Source organism: Anopheles merus, unplaced genomic scaffold (genome assembly GCF_017562075.2).
Source record: "Anopheles merus strain MAF unplaced genomic scaffold, AmerM5.1 LNR4001158, whole genome shotgun sequence".
Taxonomy (NCBI): Eukaryota; Metazoa; Arthropoda; class Insecta; order Diptera; family Culicidae; genus Anopheles; species Anopheles merus.
The window spans coordinates 1-17703 of NW_024428738.1; the positions used below are offsets into that span (position 1 = coordinate 1).

General features: G+C 52.5%; 2 pseudogenes; both read left to right on the top strand.

Moving 5' to 3' along the window:
• The first annotated feature begins 124 nt into the window (after positions 1 to 124).
• Positions 125 to 1790, top strand: LOC121603358 (annotated as a pseudogene).
• A 5456-nt stretch (positions 1791 to 7246) lies between these two features.
• On the top strand, positions 7247 to 8831 carry LOC121603357 (annotated as a pseudogene).
• The last annotated feature ends 8872 nt before the right edge of the window (positions 8832 to 17703 follow it).

A 17703-nucleotide genomic window follows, 5' to 3' on the forward strand; every position in this document is an offset into this window, starting at 1 on the left:
TATCGCTATCAGTGAGTGGGACGCGTTGCCTGCGGCCGTATAAAAGCTGCCCGGGGACGCCACGAACCGGTACAGTTTGGAACAAGTGCTCCAAAACGGGCATCAAACTTTGCGACAACCAGTGACAACCGAAGCGAAAATGCGCGCGTTCGTGTGCATGCTGTTGGCGGCCATGGCCGTGGCAGTGAGCGGCCAGTTCGATACGCAAGTGGGGCGATCGCAGCGGCATCGTGCATCTGTTCGAGTGGAAGTGGAACGACATTGCGGCGGAGTGCGAGAACTTCCTCGCGCCGAACGGGTACGCCGGCGTGCAGGTGTCCCCGCCGACCGAGAATGCGGTCGTGTGGAGCCCGCGCCGCCCGTGGTGGGAGCGCTACCAGCCGATCTCGTACAACCTGAACACCCGCTCGGGCAGCGAGACCGAGTTCGCGAACATGGTGCGCCGCTGTAACGCGGTCGGCGTGCGCATCTACGTCGATCTGGTCATCAACCACATGGCGGCGATCAGCACGAACGGCGGTACGGGCGGTTCGTCGGCCAACGCCGGCGCCATGCAGTTCCCGGCCGTGCCGTACGGTCCGAACGACTTCAACCGGTGTGCACGATCACCAACTACAACGATCCGATCATGGTGCGCAACTGCCAGCTGGTCGGACTGCCCGACCTGAACCAGGGGTAACAGCTGGGTGCGCGACAAGATCGTCGAGCGATGAACAAGATGATCAACTACGGTGTCGCTGGCTTCCGTGTCGACGCGGTCAAGCACATGTGGCCCGGCGATCTGCAGGCCATCTACAGCCGCATGGCCAACCTGCCGACGTCGCACGGCTTCCCGCCGAACGCACGGCCCTCATCACGCAGGAGGTGATCGATCTGGGCGGCGAGGCGATCAGCAAGAACGAGTACACGCACCTCGGCACGGTGACGGAGTTCCGCTTTTTCGGCCGAGATTGGCAAGGCTTTCTACGGGCGCAATCAGCTGCGCTGGCTCGCGAACTGGGGCCCGAGTGGGGCTTCCTGCCCTCGCATCTGGCCCTCGTGTTCGTTGACAACCACGACAACCAGCGCGGCCACGGTGCGGGCGGTTCCGACGTGCTCACGCACAAGGTCCGAAGAACTACAGATGGCGAACGCGTTCATGCTGGCCCATCCGTTCGGTATTCCGCGCATCATGAGCTCGTTTCTTCAACGATGGTGACCAGGGACCGCCGTCGACGGCGACGGCAACCTGAGCTCGCCGACCTTCAACGCGGACGGCTCGTGCGGCGGTGGCTGGGCTTGCGAGCACCGGTGGCGCCAGATCTACAACATGGTCGGGTTCCGCAATGCCGTCCCGGCACCTCGCTGAACGATGGTGGGACAACGGTGGCAACCAGATTGCGTTCTGCCGCGGCGGCCGCGGCTTCGTCGCCTTCAACCTGGAGGGCTACGATCTGAACCAGAGCCTGCAGACGTGCCTGCCGGCCGGCACGTACTGCGATGTGATTTCGGGCAGCAAGTCGGGCAGCAGCTGCACGGCGCTAGCGTCACCGTTGGTGGTGACGGTCGCGCTAACATCTTCATCTCCGCCAACGCGGACGACGGTGTGCTGGCCATCCACGCGAAACGTAAGTATGGCGGTGGGAGGTGAACGCTGTAGTCGACGAATAAACCTTCCGTTTTCTTCCTCTTTTTCTAGTCCCGACTGTAACATCGACACCTTCGTGATGCGTACGCGAGACGCACTCCACTAAGCATCCTTTTTGAAAAGTGTACAAATTTTGAAATAAAATCTAATGCAATAAAAAAAAAACCAAGTTAAATTCAATTTCTAATCAGCTGTGAAAGTCTCCCTTTAACAAATCTACTCTGCCCCACAAAAACTAACACTTTCGTCCGCGTGACCCAGTTCTTGCGTGTAACGGGTTTCGTACTGCCGTCCCCTGCACCACCGGTGGCCCTTCAAAAGCGAAAGCAAAATCCTCGGTGCGCGGGATGCTCGTTTGCAAATGATACCGTTTTACAATTAATGCCAACCAACGAACCGTAAGCTCCTCGCCACCATTCCACCCCGTGGCTCCCTTTCAGGCGCATTGGCTTTACTTTGTGTCTAAGATCTTTAACCTAGCACCGGTTCAGCAGTCGCACGGAGCAGACCCCAGCCAGAGCGTCTCGAGCAAAAACGCCGAGGAAAAGGGCAAAACCGCAAGGACCGGTGGATGAGTCTTTGGAAATTGTATCGCCACTACAATTGGACACGGCAGCAGGAGTTTGGGGATTTGGAACTTTTTGGCCAGACCCTCCCCCAGACCCCCTGCTCTATCTCCTCCTCATGCAAACCCTCAGCCCAGAACCAGTGCGCGAAGGTTTTGAGTTCTGTGTATAATTTAAATGTCAAATGCACATCACGGCGCTTCCGTAGCTGAAGCCTCCTCCGGGCTCGTCGGCTGTGTACCTGCTTGCATGGACCTTGGTCCCCGGGTCTGGGGCTTCCACTGGACTCCCAAATAGAAAGGATGGCCATTAAAGGTTATGCGGCTGTTTGTCTGAGTGTGTGTGTGTGTGTGTTGCTCAATTCCTTTTGCCCTCAACTCAACGAGCGCGATCGAGCTTTTCGTGTGCTGGTCGAGGTAGCTGTGTTAGCCGTACCTTTAACGCTGAGAAAGGAAGATGTTCGTTAGATTCTTTTCACTGCAGGAAAATAGATCGGTATCGATCGGGAGCAAAGGAAAATAGAAAAAAAACATGCCCCTGAATGGAGAGCGCCAGAAGCGCTGCTGCCGCGTAAATGAATCAAACCTTTGGTGTGGAATCGCATTGTCTCGTGAGGCACTTTTAGCATTCGTGAGGTCGCTTCGCTTCTTTCACGCGGTGCCGGATCGGGCTGGACGGTGGGACGGTGGCAATGCGCGATGCCGTGCGGCGATGCGCCAGTGTAGTAAGTACGCTACTGTGTGTGTGTGTGTGGCTCGCTTGACGTCAGTCACACAGACCCTCAGCGGGCAGCGCGGGATGCGGAAACGTTTTGAGCGGCCAATTGGTGGGTTTGGTGGTGCGTTTTTTTATATATTCGGGAAACCAAGAGGAGTGAAACAAACGCGCACACTCACACCTCACCTACGCCAAAGTGGGAGGGGGTTGGGGAGATTTAATCAACCGCGCGCTATTAATCGTGTGAATTGGGTTAAAACTGACCTTTACTTGGATGCGCTGCAATCTTGGACGAGCCCGCCCGAGATGCAGACCTGGTGCGCTCACACACACGCTGACACGCTCATCCCGCAAACCATTAACGGCCGTTGGACGGGAACGGCCCCGTGGCTGGCGGTGGCCCCGAAAGCCACCTTCAAACGTCGTCCGTGCCAAGATCGTACCTTAATGTTCATCAAGCGTTTGTTCCCAGCGACCCGGGGCACACCACCGCGGTCAAACCGAACCGAACCGGGGTGGTGTGACTTTACCGAATAGAAGAAGCATTACAACGACTTCGAAAGAAAAAAAGACACATCGATTCTCCGTAAAAACGGTTCGCGATGGGATCGGTAGGGGTGGAGTTTGAAAGCGATTCGGAAAATGCACCGCACAACAACAATGCCATAATTGGTGGGGAAAGTTTCGACTCCTGACACCTATAATACAGCCCCACATGGCAGACCACCGCAATGTGGGGTTGGGCTTTTTTTCCCCTCTTTCGCCCGCTTTTGGGGAGTTAAAGTGTCAATCATCAAAAAACACCAAAAATGCTCACACTCTACCCTGTGAGATGGTAGTGCGGGTAGCGATGTGTTATTACCGATTGGTCGATAAGCATCAACCGCTTCCGAACTGGGCGCATCCGTTCGATGGGAATGTATGCTCCACCGCACAAAGCAGCATTTAATTTCGGGCTCGCGGGCTCATCATTGTTGCCACACCGTTGTGCACAGATGGTTTGGTTATCGAACAACGTTCATGATGAAGCATTTATCTTTGTGTGTGTGGGGAAAAAGTTCAAACATTTGCTTATCGGTGAGGTTCGCAAAAATGAGAGGAACTGATGGTACTGATGTTTTCATTTACTTTTGCCCCACACCTCGGTACCGTTGTAGCTTGATGCACTTTTGGCGTGGTGTGGACAGATGCATTCAAGGCGTGATAAGAATAAAACATTTAAATGCCTGAAAAGACTGCATTTAAATGCCTTTTTTGACGGTTTTCTTCTGAAAATGTGCAAAGAATTCACATTGTAGTATGTACAATCAAGGCTCATTGTGTTGGGAGCAATTATTTAACACGGTTGTGAAATCTTTTATCAAATTCATGCTTGGCACCCCTTGGAGTTTTGTAAGTTTTGGATCAAAAGGGTCAATTTGAAGGAATGAAGAGCCATTTTTGTTGCATAAAATGATAAAATAACATACTCTTTTGTTATACTTTTATTGTGAAACATTAGAGCTGCCACGAATCGGCTAAAATATTGAGTGAATCAATTATGGAATCTATTATAGGTGCAGATTTTTCTCTTACATACAAAAATGATTATTGATTGTGGTAAAATGTAGGGCATACGGATGTACATTGAAAACTACATTGAAATTGTGTTATGTTAAATTTCTCCACCAGTAATTTTACTACTCAGTGTACTCTACAATCTGCAATGGACATCCCTTTACTTACTTACTTACTTATCCGGCGCTACAACCGCTTTGCGGTCTTGGCCTGCCTCAGGAGTGTCCGAAACCGCTCACGGTCTCGCGCCTTCGTCTGCCAGTCCGTTATCCCGGCCTTTATGGCGGACGCCTCCACGCCATCTTGCCACCTCAATTGGGCCTACCACGCCTCCTCTGTCCTTGTGGACGGCCTAAAAAGACTTTACGGGCTGGGTCGTCCGTTTCCATGCGTATAACATGGCCAGCCGACCGGAGCCTGGCGAGCTTTATACGCTGTACGACAGTGAGGTCGCCGTACATCTCGTTATAGCTCGTCATTATAGCGGCTCCTCCATTGTCCTTCCACACATACGGGGCCAAGTATCCTTCTGAGCATCTTCCTCTCGAACGCGGCTAGAGGGTTTCGTCAGATTTGGACAGTGTCCATGTCTCAGAGGCGTATGTGAGTACTGGTACTATATAGGTACTATATAGTCCCAGCTTCGTCCGTCGCGACAGGTTCTTTGAGGTAAACTGCTTTTTCAGGCTGTAGAATGACGGTTGGCAGCCAGCATCCTTGCGCGCAATCAAGCTTCCATGCTATTGTCGTTGCTGACCTTTAATCCCAGATAGGTGAATGTGGGACGACTTCAAAAGTGCGTTCCCTATCTGCACGTCACGCCTACGTAGATTCTGATTATTTGTTGGCGGGCCCGCTGATGTTGTCACCATCAGTTTGGTCTTTGCCTCGTTTATCTGCAATCCGAGGTTCTCTGCCGCCTGCTCGATCCCTTGTAGGCTTCTGCTACATAGGAGAGCCGCAGACCAATGATGTCTATATCATCAGCGTAGCCAGGATCTGGGTTGACTTATAGAAGATGGTTCCCGTGGTCTCCACCTCGAGTCACGGATGGCCCCTCTAGCGCAGGTTGAATAAGAGACAAGCAAGCCCGTCCCCTGGCGCATACCTTTGGTGGTAGTAAAAGGTCCTGAGAGTTTTCCATCCACCCTCACCTGCATGTGACGTTGGTCATAGTCATTCTAACTAGCCTTATCAGTTTGGCTGGGATTCCAAAAGAGCTCATAGCGTCATACAGTTTTACCCTGGCATCGATTCGCTATCCCACACCTCAGTAACAATTTGATGAATCTCGTTTTCTAGTCGTGTACCTCCATATTGACCAGTTCGGCTGCAATTCCGTCGGTTCCGGGTGCCTTGTTATTTTTCAGCGACGGATAGCCTTTCGTGTTTCTTCTATGCTAGTGGCAGTAGCATGACACTATTGCTAGTGGCGCTTCTAGCTGTTCGCTAAATGGTCGTTGAGTAATTCATCAAAGTACTGAGCCCACCCGAGAGGACCTCTGGCTGGTTACTGACCAGATCTCCATCCTTGTTGCGACAGCAGGTTACCTTAGGTACAACGTTCGGTGACCTGCTATCGCTTGGTAAAACTTTCGTGTCGGTCCGTACGCCTCTCTGGTTTGCTCGAGTTCCCGCATGTTTTGCTCTTCCAAAGCATGCTTCTTGGAGCGGTGAACTCGTTTCTCTTCGCGTCTAAGCCGTGAATATTCCTCTGCGCATGCCCGCGTTCTATGCCGTTGCTGCATTGCTCGGTATGCAGCATTCTTACGTTCGGTCATCCCTTTACAGAGGTTCAAATTAGAGGTGTGCCCGAAGAACCAGAACCGTACGATTAATTCAGTTCATTTTAAACAACGAACAACGAACGAATTACGTTCATCTAATCAAGGTTCATGAGTTTTTTATAAATAATAATGTAATAATGTCATACAACAACCGTCCTACCCGTCGAAATGAAGAACGTCCTGGTCTACCAAATAATTTTCATGGTGTATCTACTGAAATGAACTAAAGATTCGCAATACACGATCAGTTCTAAATCAATGAAAAAAGTAGTACGTTCATGAAAATGCACCGTCAGGCCTAAGTCTAGTTCAAATCATTCAAATTTCTCTACAAGTGCTGCTATTGTAAATACATCCAAGACAGATTACAAAATGTTGTGCAAACGAGCCGAATAGAGCTCTTAAGCTGGGCTATCTTTTACGCTTGTGGGAACATACTTCCCATGGGGATTAATTTACGAATTTTCCAATATATTAAGCATCAACTAGAATACTCTCACATTATACCTGAACGCTGCCTTAACTTCCAGAACGGTCAAAGTGCGTCTGCCTCACGCCATCAATAGTAAAATTGACACTAATCGTCTCGATCCCGTATTGTTCCGTGCACTTATCTTTCATTGATGGGGGATGGGATTTGTTTTATCATCTCGGTAAACCCACATGGCGGCTATATCACTACCAACTGCCACCGGTTTTGATTTGGCTAATCGCTCCATCGCTTATCGCATCGCTTCAAAAATTGTGGGATTTTTTGCCCCATCCAGGCAAATGGTGTGAGAAATCGGGTTTTGCTAGAAGAATCCGAACGGACACAATGCCACAAACAAAATCAGTTAATCGAAATTTAATCCACCCCTCGCTATCTTATCTTATCACCGGCGATAACGTACTGGGGCACGTTTTCCCGGGGGACCATTGGATGGGAGAGTGAACAAGTATTTATAGCACCGGCGCTGGCCGGCCAGCGTAAACAATCGAAAACAACTTTACAACTGCTGCTGCTGTGTTGTGTGTCTTGTAGCGTCATGCGTGCTGCCGTAGTGCTGCTAGCGGCGTGTGCCACCCTAGCGGCGGCCCAGTTCAACACCACCAGTGGGCCGACCGCAGCGGCATCGTGCATCTGTTCGAGTGGAAATGGGACGACATTGCGGCGGAGTGCGAGAACTTCCTGGCGCCGCGCGGTTACGCCGGCGTGCAGGTGTCGCCGCCGACCGAGAACGCCGTCATCGGCGGTAACTTCCGGCGCCCTGGTGGGAGCGGTACCAGCCGATGTCCTACCGGCTGGAGACGCGGTCCGGCTCGGAGGCACAGTTCGCGAGCATGGTGCGCCGCTGCAACGATGTCGGCGTGCGCATCTACGTCGATCTGGTCATCAACCATATGGCGGATCTGGTGGGCGGCGGTGGTACGGCGGGCAGCACGGCCAACCGGCCGAACTTCTCCTTCCCGGGCGTGCCGTTCAGCGTGACGGACTTCAATCCGCCCTGCATCATCACGAACTACAACGATCCGATCATGGTGCGCAACTGCCAGCTGGTGAGCCTGCCCGACCTGAACCAGGGCGTGCCGTGGGTGCGCGACAAGATCGTCGAGCTGATGAACCACCTGATCGGGCTGGGTGTGGCCGGGTTCCGGGTCGACGCGGTCAAGCACATGTGGCCCGGCGATCTGCAGGCCATCTACAGCCGCATGGCCAACCTGCCAACGTCGCACGGTTTCCCGCCCAACGCACGGCCCTTCCTGACGCAGGAGGTGATCGATCTGGGCGGCGAGGCGGTGACGCGCGACGAGTACACGCACTGGGCACGATCACCGAGTTCCGCCATTCGGCCGAGATTGGGCGCGTGTTCCGGGGACGCAACCCGTTCCGGCACCTGACGAACTGGGGCACCGGCTGGGGCTTCCTGCCGTCCCATCTCGCACTGGTGTTCATTGACAACCACGACAACCAGCGCGGCCACGGTGGCGGTGGCTCGGACGTGCTGACGTACAAGGTGCCGCGCAACTACAAGATGGCGACCGCGTTCATGCTGGCCCATCCGTTCGGCATCGTGCGCATCATGAGCTCGTTCTCGTTCAGCGACTCGGAGCAGGGGCCGCCGCAGGACGCGAACGGCAACCTGCTGTCGCCGACCTTCAATCCGGACAACTCGTGCGGGCCGGGCTGGGTGTGCGAGCACCGGTGGCGCCAGATCTACAACATGGTCGGGTTCCGGAATGCCGTCGCCGGCACGCAGATCAACGACTGGTGGGACAACGGCAACTACCAGATGGCGTTCTGTCGCGGGGCCCGCGGCTTCATCGCGTTCAATCTCGAGTCGTTCGATCTGAACCAGAGCCTGCAGACGTGCCTGCCGGCCGGCACGTACTGCGATGTGATTTCGGGCGACCTGGTCAACGGTGCGTGCACGGGCAACACCATCACGGTCGGTGGGGACGGACGGGCGCAGATTGTGCTGCCCGCCAACGCGTACGACGGTGTGCTGGCCATTCACATCAACTCGCGCGTCTGAGCCGGGGCGCAGTTTGTGTGGAGTTTATGTAGATATGAATAAAATTAATCGAAATGCTTTACTCGCTTAGCTTTACATGCAAACATGGGTTCGTTTTCGGTGTGGAATTGATAGTCGAAACACTGTGTTGGAGTAGAAGCGACGAACCCCTCAGCTCATGCAACAATTGCTGCTGTAGCTCAAGGATGTAGGGCAATTCTTATTGCCAGTCACAACTTTTCATACTGCTCCAAACACTTTCTGCTGGTTGCTTTCTCGACCTTATCAAAGGGCTCTTCTATGGCACGGTCGTGACACTGCTTTCCTAACCACCCGTTCGTAAACACTTCGTAACAGGCCTCATTTGTCGCTGACTGACACCTCTTACTGACACATTTTCGGTAAATTGTCAAGTCCTACTTTGCCCCGTGCGACTAATAATAGAGATGTTTGCCCCTTTCCGACAGAAAAAAACCCTTCAAACCCATCCCTTCTATATCCGTTCGCGTGCGCCGACCAGGATGACAGCTTGGAACCACTTTCCAAGCAACATTGCGTTTCTGGAAGGCAGGAAAGCATCGAAGTTAGTGCAACAAACAAATCCGTTTGTTGGCTGCTATGGTGAAGTTTGCCGACATTGCCCCGTCTCGGATAGTCACGCACGAAGCTCAATTTTGCCGGGTGCCCGCCTTATCATCAAAAACAGCCCTCCCCCCCCCCCCCCTCTCGCTACCGATAGGCTATAATCACCCGAGGGCCCACGACCGTCCGAGTGACAGTAGTAAAGGCGTGCGTTTATCGGATCACACAGCACACGCTGGACGCTAAATTCCGGTATCAATCACTTGGCCCGCACGCTCGCTCCAATGATTGATATGGTGTGCAATTGGCGTGCTGAGTGGTGTTGGATGATCGCACCATCCCGATCCCACCAGCGCTGGTCGCTGGATCCGACGGCTGCAGTCGCACAACGTGTTGCAACCATCACGCGATGCTTTCACCCGCGTCCTAACGCGCCCCGGTGTGTTGATTTAATCTTCGAACTTTCCGCCCCGGGACGCGCTGACCCAGTGCACTGCGCTATCTTGCGGGGCGCTTGGAAGGAATCCAATCACACCCGCACATTGGTGGTGTGTGGCGGCGGCAGCCACACGGTTTCACACTGTTTTTTTTTCTTCTTCTTCATTTCGGCTTTAGTTTGGCCGCGCCACTGCAAACGGACACGATCGCCCGCTACCTCGGCGGTGCGTGCACTCGACAAAAGGGTCAACAAAAGCATTTGAACCGAAATCGGAGGGAGGGGGTTGAGCGGGGCAGAAGATCGCGCACCGAAACTGGCTTGGCTTTCTCTCCTTTCTCCTCTTCACATCCTCCCCCAACAGCTCCACCACAGTCACAGTTTCACCAAGCACCAAGCCGATCGGAGCGTGTTGATAAATATCATTATCGAATAAATAAAAATCATTTCCAGTTCGCCCCAGTGCCGTTGCCGGGCAAAACGATCAACGCCCGATAAAATGGATCTTTCGCGGCCATCATCAAACTGTTCGTCCATCATCATCAGCATCATCAGCGCCAGCCGCCGTCATCCATACACATACCGCCAATCGGCGATCGGTGAAAAGTGAAATGGCGTGCAGTGTCGGAAAACAAACGCGCCAACAAACAATAAGCGGCCGCCCGGAAGAAACCATCGTGGGAGGGGAAGTAGTGGCTCCGTGCGTAAGAAATCTCATTCATTGTTTTCTAACACCCCCTCTCACACACGCACACAAGCGCGCGCGTCCGATCTGCCCAATTGTTGTTGGGTTGGCGAGGATGACTCCAATGGTCCGGAAGAGCCCTTTATCCATCCGATCAAAGCGCTCCGTTTGAGATGGAGTGGAGGATGTTAGGGGCAAAGTGAAAAGGGGAAGGGGGGGTAATTGTTGGTCCATTGTGCCCATGCGCTGATTGATGCGCTATTTTTTGTGTATTTCGCGATCCCACCAATTCCAAATGGCCTAGGTGTGTTTCGGTTAGCGCCACAAAAAAGGCAGCATCAACACAGAACAACAATCTCAACTTCACACCCCATGGATGGAAAGCAGCAAAAAGGCATCAGCCCAAAGCGTCTTCTTGGTCTTCCAATTATTGCGCCGGCTCGACTTTCGCTTTCGCCTGCGTAGGTTTGGGCAGCACTGTGAGCGAAGAGACGAACCGGCCATTGAACGATGCTGATTGGAGGTAAACAGAGGCTCCGTGTTTACTTCACTTTGGAGAAAACGGTTTACGGCACTTTGGTTTTACGGGCTCTCCAAACGTTTGCCTAATAAGGTGTATTAAATTACAAAATTTTGCATTACCGGGCGGCACTTTTCCCTGCCACACTGGGCAGTACTTACCTTACGGAAAAAACTGCACGACCCAAACAACTGTAAACTGTTTTTCACCTTGTTTTCGTTCACCCCAACCCCTCCGCCCGGTTTTAAATATGTACATGCAGTTCTAATTCGATACGTTCCACAAATTTGAATGCTTCTGGAAATTTGCATCGGGCCCTTCGCCAGTGATTCTCCCCGCGCGGAAATTGAGCACTGTCCCGATCGTATGCCTATTTCCCAAAGCACACAGGTAAAGGGTTTCGCCGAGCCTGGTGGCAGGCAACAAACCAGATTCCGAATCCAGAACGACGGTGGTAACCCAAACCAAAGCACACACGGCACCACCCGCACAATACCCCCGCGCGGGGGCGGACTGATTGGAATTTATGCTACTTAACAGTACTCCGGTTTTAATCGATCGTTCGGGATCACCCTACTACCACATCTACCTCAACCTGAGGTCTCCGATGTGGCGTATGCGAAAGTTTTGTGTGTAGCCGGGGCTGCAAAACATTCGGATAGCAGGTTTTTTTTTTGTATGCTCTTGCTTGCTGTTGTTTCCTTGCCTCTATTTCTATTTCGGTATGTAGCTACACTCCGAGCACCTTCCGCTCCTGAATAGCTCTGAGGTTCCACTGACGCGGTGGACGCTTTCCGGTTTGTGGTGTGATTGTGCTATTTATTGGTGTTTTATTTCGCGAACAATTCCAGTTTCGGACACCTTCACAGTCTCCCCGGGGGCACGCTGGACCGCCAAGCCCAGTAAGCCAAGCAGGATCCCCATTAGACTACCTTGAGGAAAAGGAAACAGGCACGATCAGGTTCGATCGTGCGATTTATGGCGATGGTTCGCGGATTTTTTTCTCTCTTTCTATTATTACCTTCTCTTGCCTCTACACACCTGAGCTCCGGTGAAGTGGTTTGTAAATTAGTGGGTTTATTAAGTGGTTTGATGGTTTTGTGTTCGAATGCGCCAAGGAATCCGGACCGTCGACGGTGCTTCTAAGCGGGGAAGCAGATTTGCTGCTCCGAAAGGGAGCCTTCATTCCCACCTCTGAAGGAGCACAAACCATAACGAACGAGACAGTCGGCAATGGAAGTCTGCTCTCCATTAGCTCGCTGGAACCCCCGCGGCAGGATGGAAATGATCGGCCGTTCTCAATCCCACAGCTTACAGCATGTACCGACCGAAACCGGCTCAGTTTCGAGGCTCCTGATGCACCGACGGCTTTGCAAGCTAGTGCAATCAAAAGGGTTTCACTTTTAAACCCGTACCTGCGTTGAAATCCTGGGTTCAGGTGTCATGTTAATGACGGTGGAACAAGCGGTACACACAACGCACCGCCGAGAGTTTAGTGCGGGTCGTCTCCTGTCTTTGATCTTTCCGCGTGCCTCCGTCAGCGTTCTGTCATGCGACGTAGAACGGCAGGTAAACGATAGCTCAAACGGTGGTGGCTAAAGGGAAAACTCATAATTAAATCAAAATCTTTAAATACTCATACACGACCGGGTGCTCAAACCACTCTGCCAGCAGCACCCACCAGAATATCAGGAATGTCACTGGTGTGTCACGGCGGAAACATGCAGTGAGGTTGGAGGTAAACGAGACTAGATGCTACCAAGCTTTGCTTTCCGCCGAAGGGCATTAGATTCCCGCTAATTAGAAGTCCACAGCGGGAGGGGAGCGTCTTTTTCGAGAGACGGATGTCATCGACCATAATAAGCCTGAATGACATCAGAACAAAGTTTGGAATTTGTTCTTGTTTAGGTTCGCTTCTTTTCACCCAGCGTTCTTCGCTTCACTGCCCTTCAGAACAATCTTTTGCCTTCCTTTTAAGGCACTGTTTCGAACCGATTTCTTTTCCAAATCCCTTTTCGAATTCACAGCACCCCGCCTCCCAAACACTCCATTTATCTTCTCAACGTTAGCCCGATTTCAAGCTACCGTAGCGTCCGATAGTGTTGCGCGAAAGTGCACTAATTATGTGTATACGCTTATTAGCCATTGTTTGTCCCTAATTGCATTGCACAATTGTGGACCGTGCGCGCGCGCTTCCGTTTGTTCGTGGGTGGGATGAAAGGACCGGGCTCTGTCCAATACCCAACATGCCTTGGTCCAGGGCACGGTGGTGCCCACGCCGGGTCCCACGCGTGGGCTTCGATGGGCAAACTATTTTTACATATACGGCGCGCGTTACGATCCGGTAGGATAATTTTATTTAATTAATTGCTTATAGATTGCCTTCGGCGGCCGGCTCGCTCACCTTCCTGTGACCGCCCATTCGATCGATTGGTTTATGCCCTCGCATTTGGTTCGCATTTCTCGATGCTTTCGTACATTCAAATGGCTTGGACCGAGGCTTGTGGGAACGGCCTGACCACTCCGAAAAGGGCAGCATCTTCTAGTGCAGCCAGCCGCTTGGTGGGGAGAACAGTGTGTCACCGTGCATTATTCGACCCTCTTCTCTCTCCCTCGCTCTCCCATTCCCATTCCGTCCGACAATGCACAGTTATGTGTGCGTCCATAAATAGTAAGGTCGCACAATTCCGAACGACATAAAATTGTTGACCAATTATCGATCACATGATTTCCGTTGTTTTCGTTTCGTTCTTGGTTGCACCGACGCTACTCCCGGCTACCGTGCAGCTACCGTACTTGCCTTTCTTTGCTGCGTGACTTCTCCCTTCGTTCATACCCTACTCTTTTCCTTCCTTTCTTCCTGCGTTGCCACGATTCGGGTCCAAAAGATTCTTCCCAACCAGCTCGCAAGAACGAATGATTGCTGCTGCTGCTGCTGCCTTGATTAGGGCAGCCAGGGGATGCTTCGTCTAGCTGGAAAAGGGCCTTCTAATTGGATAGTTCGCCATCCGTGCCAGTATCGTCGCCGTCATCATCGTCATGCCCTTCCACCGTCATCAGCATCATCAGCATCTTCATATTTCGATCGTGCGGCTGTATAGCGGCACCTCCCGCTGAATCACACGGGCGACGGGCGTGACGTGTCCCTTACTTACCCCATCGCGCCCGCTCGCAAACACTCACCGGGAGCCGATTATGGTCGGCCTGGCGCTATGCTCTTATCGCAGCACACTCATCAGCATCGAAAGAATTTTTCCACCTCTAATTACGAGCGCTCTCTCTCTCTCTCTCTCTCTCTCTCTCTCTCTCTCTCTCTCTCTCTCTCTCTCTCTCTCTCTCTCTCTCTCTCTCTCTCAGCCATCTTGGGAGAGATAAAAAGGGAAGATCTCGCCCACCAGTTCGGGGTGCGAAGTATGCAAAACCGTTCGATTCGTACACGAATTCAGCCACGAATCTGGGAAACCCGTGTGGGGAGATGGTATTGCGTCAAGAAGCACACATAGCGCAAATACACATTTCACCCATTTTGCACGGTGTTGTTGTAGATTCCTTCTCTCTCTATATATATCTCTATCGGGCTCCATCTCTCTACATCGCAAACGGTCGCTACTTCATTTTGGTTAAGCTATCCTTCGCAAAGCTGGAAGTAGGGAACTAAATAGAAGGTGTTTGAAACACGAAACACACTAATCGCCACCCTTCCACGCTTACTGGGCCCTTCTCCTGAGGAGGACTACAGCAACACTCTCCACAACATGGTGAGGCGCTACTGCTCCTACTGCTGCCACCTTCTATGCTATCGACCACGCGATCAAGTGTGAGTCGTTCACGCGAACAAATTCCCCAAACGACAGATCGAGGCCGAAGATCGCTATCGCTTAATCATAGACATTCCGCGATGCATAGACCAATAGACCGGAGGTGGATGCGGGTTGGCCGTGCCGAGTGGAGTGGAGCATCCGCTTGAGCGCAACTGAACCGTAAGGTGAACTGTATCATCCTCTTGCGGGTTCATTGGTAGGTGAGATATTATTGTAGGTTTCAATTGTCCCAAAAATACCCAAAATTATTTGAAATCTGCTTCTTCCAAAAGCCAGCTTTCTATGCAATTTAAGAGGGCGTAAGAGAGAAAGAGATCGTATTAGAAGCATTGCCTACTGGAATTTTCATTCCAAAAGTTGGTCCGCAATACTGTGATTAGATGAAGCCATCTATCGAGTCTTCAAGTCTAGGCTTTTGGCGGAGTCGCAGCTTTGATTTGCCCCCAAACGCTGCCCCGTGAAGAAGGTACGCAAAGTGGAGCAGCAGCAGCAGCAGCAGCAGCAGCGATCCGGTAGGGCATGCGAGCCCGCAACTTCCAGGTCAGCGCATTAACAAACACAGGCAGACACGGTAATCGCTCATCGGCAGGTCATCGCAGGTCCCGGTGCGACATGGCCACCAGCCGCTTCGGGGGTTGCCCGCAAAAGGGCCACACATCGCGAGCTCTCTGCGCATCAGCATCGTCGTCGTGTGTCGTCGAACAGCCCACGCACGCGCGCCAAGCAGGGGACAGGAAAACATGCGGCTAGGCTCGCCGTCTACCGGGCTGAGATGCTTTTGGAAGTACCGCACACGTTAGTTCATCCCACACAGTACACCGAAACCTCGTACCCGCAGTTCTTCCTCGCTGTGTTGACATACAAAGTAACTTCTCAATGCTCATCTGCTAACCAACCGTCATGTTGGAAAACATTTCCATTTCCCGCCGCACGCTTCGAAGGATGAAAATTCACCTGTCACCGGGGAAGGAGAAGCATCGCATCTTGGCGTGGCTCTAGCTAACACCCCAACCCAACTAACGGTCCCGAACGCCCTGACGATGATTAATGTGCCCCTCCGCCCGGTTAGTATCGGTGAAGGTCGCGCTGCATTCACCGGCGAAGGTGTCACGGTGTCGTCCAATCGTACTCCGCAAATCTTGATTGACGTTCCGGTGCCGGGGTTTTGTTGGTGCAAAACGTGCCAATGGTTTGCGGTGCCCGTTTGGCTTTTTCGGCCGTTTTGGCACGAGCGGCGCATGATGTACGGGTGATCTTGATTTTGTGAGGGTGGCCCCCTGGTGGCCTAATTGAGCGGCTCATCTCGCGCGGCCCGTTAATGGGGCAGAGTGCTTTCCCTTTTTTTGCCCTTAGAGCACGTCCCTAGAACGGCTAGCAGATGGAACAGTCATCACCGGCCGACCCACCTATCGCTTGCCTTTGATCTTCGCTTCGGTGCTGGTGACGATCAAACGGTACGGCACGACCGGTCGTCGGTGGTCGCCATCCCGTCCAGTGATGGCCATCAGTGTAATGGAATCGCGATCGCTTTCCAGTCACCCACATTCGGTCGCCCTGCCAGTGCTGGCTGCAATATCCGACCCGGCGTCACCCGCGTGCAGGTTGTTGGGTCGCGCGCGAGCTTGATAGTAAAACGGCAGCAAGCTCGATCGGACCCGTTTGTCTCGTTTGTCGATGAAGCTCCGTTCCCCAGTTTCCCAAGGTCCGGAATATCGACGATTGACCCCGCTGGGATTCAATTCTCGCTGACCGTGTTCGAGACTTTTCATCCCAGGTTGTAAAGTGTACGCGATGAACCTTTCATCCTTCCTGACGCTCGCGTAGGTTTGACCACGACGTGGCCGTTGTGGGTGTTCGGGGTCAAACGTTTCATTGTTTCCAAACGCTCCTCATCCTCGGGCACACATCCTGCGCCATCGAATTGAGTACCATTAGCCGGTGTCGGAGCGCATCACCTCGCAGGAATGCGATCTAATAATAGTCCGCGGCCACAGGCACGGAAATTCAAAGCAGAGCCTCGTGCTCGAAGCTCACAAAAGCCCAACCTAAGGCAGCATGCGTGTGTGCTTCTGTGTGTGTGTGTGTGTTTGTTGATAATTATTAAAAATAGAGCACTGCAAATGAGGTGTTCAAGTTCAAGCCCACAGAGAACCCACATTCATCCCGGCTCTCGTAGATGAAGGTCGACGCGAAGACGTATTACCATCTCAGCACGAACCGATTCGCTCCACCGTGGCGAAGCTTTTGCTTGTGCAAATTATGACTAAAACATATAGCCCGGAGTGCCTCCCGGCACCAAAAACCGAACCGGAAACGCACTCCTGTGTGGCACTAAACCACAGCAACTTATGCACGAATAGCCTATCTATTGATGTTGTGTAACTTATGATATGGGCCCGGCACGCTGCTTCGCTGCTAAGGCCACAATGGGAAACGGCTAAGCAGCAGCATCCGGCTCGTGTTCGGCCGGTGTGCCCGTCCCGAGGCTTACTCCGGCAAAAGACCCGCCGCCAGCGCCTCCGTAGGCGTTGCTCGATATATACCATCGCCATTAATGTTCCGATTCACACGCGATTATGCGCGCTGCCGGTACATTACGCAGTCTGCGCCACAGGAACTACGGGAGAAGCTGATTAAGCGTGTTTGTTCGACAGTTCGCTGGCTGCGTACAATTCAATTAGCAATTGTAGCCCTGCACATCCCGTCCCTGTGCTGTGTTGTGCTCTAGTTTGCATCGTTTGTTCGGCGAACGAGCGGCATTTTTATGCAGAAAAACATACTTTTATGCGGAGGAACATTCGTGCAAACAATCGTGCTAAACAGTGTGACTGATCAACGCTGACCCGTTGATGTGCCGTTGGGTGGTTGGGTTGGGGAAGATGTTAGCACACTTATTCTTGTTGATAAAGT